This window comes from Fukomys damarensis, unplaced genomic scaffold (assembly GCF_012274545.1).
Source record: "Fukomys damarensis isolate Sample0158 unplaced genomic scaffold, DMR_v1.0_HiC HiC_scaffold_13, whole genome shotgun sequence".
Classification (NCBI taxonomy): Eukaryota; Metazoa; Chordata; class Mammalia; order Rodentia; family Bathyergidae; genus Fukomys; species Fukomys damarensis.
The window spans coordinates 10097270-10100538 of record NW_022900925.1 but is presented as its reverse complement, the minus strand read 5'-3'; the positions used below and the strand labels follow the sequence as shown (position 1 = coordinate 10100538).

At 59.4% G+C, this 3269-nt stretch overlaps 1 protein-coding gene across 1 annotated transcript in view; it reads left to right on the top strand.

Moving 5' to 3' along the window:
* The first annotated feature begins 6 nt into the window (after positions 1–6).
* Nlgn2 (neuroligin 2) overlaps positions 7–3269 on the top strand; it is a 16684-nt gene continuing 13421 nt past the window's right edge. Inside the window, exon 1 of the mRNA XM_010614850.3 lies at positions 7–712. The gene's annotated coding sequence lies outside the window, so the exon portion shown is untranslated. The remainder of the gene's footprint in view (positions 713–3269) is intronic.

Below are 3269 nucleotides of genomic sequence, written 5' to 3'. Positions count from 1 at the left end.
GGCGGATCATCACTCTCGGGCTGGGATGGACGCGAGGCGGGCGGGCCCTGGCGAGCAGAGCCAGGAGTCCAGGCCTCCTCCTGGCTGCTGAGCCTCCCTTGAAGCCTCCCTCCACCCCCGTCTTTCATCCTAGGAGCCGCGCCGACCTCTGCTTCGAGGGTTAGGCACGGGTCCCGTCCTGCTCTGACACCCGTACCTCCCCCTCCCGCCTGCCCTCGGGATCGACTAGATCCCTCCCCCTCTCTGAGGATTCCAGCTGGATCCCTGCCCCTGCACCGCGGATCCTGCTCTCCGGGGCCCCGAGACCCTGGGGATTGCCGTGGACTCCTCCTTCAGCTCCCGATCCTTTAGGATCGTCCGCCCGGACCGCTTTCTGGTCCCTCGAAGACAGCCCACGGAGCTAGTGGATCTCCAGTCCAGTCTTGTCCCATCATCCCCTTCTTGCTCTGCCGTCCTCTCGGCGGGGTTCCCAGTTCTCAGGCTCCCCCGGACCCCATCCCCTAGCTCTCCTCTTCCCAGGGATCGACTGGATCCCGGCCCCGCCCCCCCGGGGCTGGGGCGATCCCCCTCCCCCGCCGGGTGAGGCGCTGCGGGGCGGGGGCTGGGCCTGCGGGGCCGCTGGGGCTCAGAGGCCGCCGCCCCCCTCCCGAAGCCCGTCGGCCCCCCACTCGGAGCCCTGGATGGAGGCACCACGGCCCCAGGGCTGAGCCAGGTAGGAGCTAAGCCAGGCTGGGTGGAGGGGGCTGCGTGGCGGTCCGCTGGGGTCTCCCTCTCCCCATCTTCCTCCCTGCGCCTGGTTTCCCCAGCCTGCTCTGTCTGCGTGTCTCCGCCTAGGGATGCTCTCGCCGTGTCTCTGCGTCTTGGTCTCTTTGTCTCTGCCTCTCTCCAGTCCATGAATGATCCTTTGAATGGGCCCACAGACCCCGTGTGTTCCCATCTCCCCCTCCCCCTCCTTCTCCCCTTCCCGGCCAAGCCATTTTCCCTACTGCGGGAAGGGGGGGGGCTGCGGCCTGAGCCCCCGTCCCTCAACTCTACCGGCTGAGGGAGTCAGGCCTGGGCTGGAATGGAGACAGCAAGGCAAAAAGATGGAGAGAAGGACGGGGAGCAAGATGTGGCAGACCGAGATGAGAAAATGGGGGAGATAGATAAAGATGGGAGAGAGAGAGAAAGAGAGAGCGCTTGAGGGAGAAAATTGGGGAAGGTATTTGGAGGAGACAGATGAGAAATACCAAGGAGAGAGATGTAAAAGAGAGGAATGAAAAAAGACAGAGGGGTGAGAGACTGAAAGCAAGAGCTAGAGCAAGCTGGAAGAGGCCAAGGAAAACTGCTCCAAGGGAGCACTATGGAGGGGAGAGAGATGAGGGTGCTCCAGTGGGAGGGAAGAAGAGAGAAGCTGCTTAGAGGGAAGGAGGCTAGGGGCCCAGGTACCCTAAAGAAGAGGGGGTGACTGAGGCAGACCATTCTGGGGGAGGGGGAGGAGGCAGCAAAGCCACGGTTGCTGAGCCTAGCCTGGCATAGGATGTGATCCTGGGGGAGCCAAGTCTAAGCCCCCTCCAGGTGAGAGGGAACAGGAGCTTAAGAGGATCTGAAGAGGGGGAGGGTGCCAGGGAGTGAGTGGTAAGGATTCCTGTGTCCTCATCTCTGGAATAAATTGACACCTGCAGAGAGCCACCCGTGGGCTGGCGCCTGGCTCTGAAAACCCCGCGTCAGCAAACAGCTCAGGCTGCTGGTAGGGGGGTGGAGGGGCTTGCCGAAATGACCTGGGTGCCTGCCCCTTTGGTCTGATCCCTTGTCCTGCCTCATCTGTTCTGAGCACCCAGGCATCACAGCAGCAATGGTAGGGGGCTGGCAAGGGGAAGGGGAGCTGAAGAGATGGGATGGGACGAGATGGTATGAGAGCTGAGGTTTGCCTCCAGGACATACGTGCAAAATGCCCTACAAAAAAGAGGTGTCTGGAGTACAAGGCTGCTCAAGACTGTGGGAGGGGGCTCATTTGGTACCTCCTAAAGCCACCTCAGCACCCCTTCTCCTCAGCCAGAGGCCTGGTCACTAGAGATAGGCTCTGATTGGCTAACAAGGGGGCAAGAGGTGGATCTTTTAGGGTTCTCCATGACCCTAGATTCCCCTTCTCAAAATATATTCTTCCTTTATTATATGCTTGGGGAAAACTAGCATTCTGACTCATACCTGTGTCCTCCCCCTCGGCCCCTCAGTGGACCCTTCAAGCAAACCAGCCCCTTCCCCTCTTTTTCCAATCCCCCCCTCCAGGGTTAAAGCTGCAGCCCGTTGCCGAGGTAACATTGTGGGGCAGCATCCCGTCGCCCAGCAACCGGCTGCAGGATCATGCATCTGTCCCTGAATTTGCCCCTCCAGTGTCCTCTCCCTATTCTAACCCTATCTCTAGGCACCCCAACTTCTGAGAGAAGAAATGGCAGTGCCTGGGGAGAAAGGGGACCTGGGGCCACATAAATCCTTAGGGAATGGTATCTTGAAGGAAAAAGAAGGTGCTGGGCTTGTACAGTCCCAAGAAAGGCCCTAATCTGGCCTGGGGTGGGGGTTCAGTGCCATGAAATTAACAGCTCAGGAGTAATTAACACGTATAAACAAACCCGCCACTTCCTGCTAATTAATGACTTGGTATTTTTATTTTCTCTTCCTTGTCTATCTCATTCCCTCCCTCCCAGGGAGGTGGGCATTGAGACTCCTGAGTCCCTCGGGAGAGCCTGCCTGGGAGGGATGAAGAGGCTGGAAATGTACTTGCTGGGTCCAGAGAACTGACCCTCCCTTGTCTCCAACTTTATCCTGGACTTTTACATCTGCCCCTCCCCCAGCCTGGGTCCCTACTGAGGGGAGGTGGGATGCTGGGGTGAAGAAGAAGGTACCAGGAGGCTTGTGGGTGGAAGAAGGGGGGCAACTTGGTCTGAAATCCAAGTCACTAACCACTTGTCTCTTCTGTTTCCCCACTCCTTTCTGTCTACCCCATCCAACATCCCTTCCCTTCTTTCACCTCTCCTCTATATTTTTGTTTGTCTGTATCTTGCACCCTGTCCCTTCTGCTCTGCCTCCTGCAGGTCGGACCTGCCTTCACCTACTCCTGCCTCCTTCCCCTTCCCCTCCCCTTGCCCCCCCATGGAGAGGAACAGACTCCTCTGTCCGTTGTAACCCAGGTCCCTCCCCACGTCCCTCCTCCCTCCTTTCCCCTGCCCCCTCCTGCCCCTTGGGGCGAGGGGGCCTCCCTCCCTCTCCCCCCCTTCTCTCTCTCCGCCGGG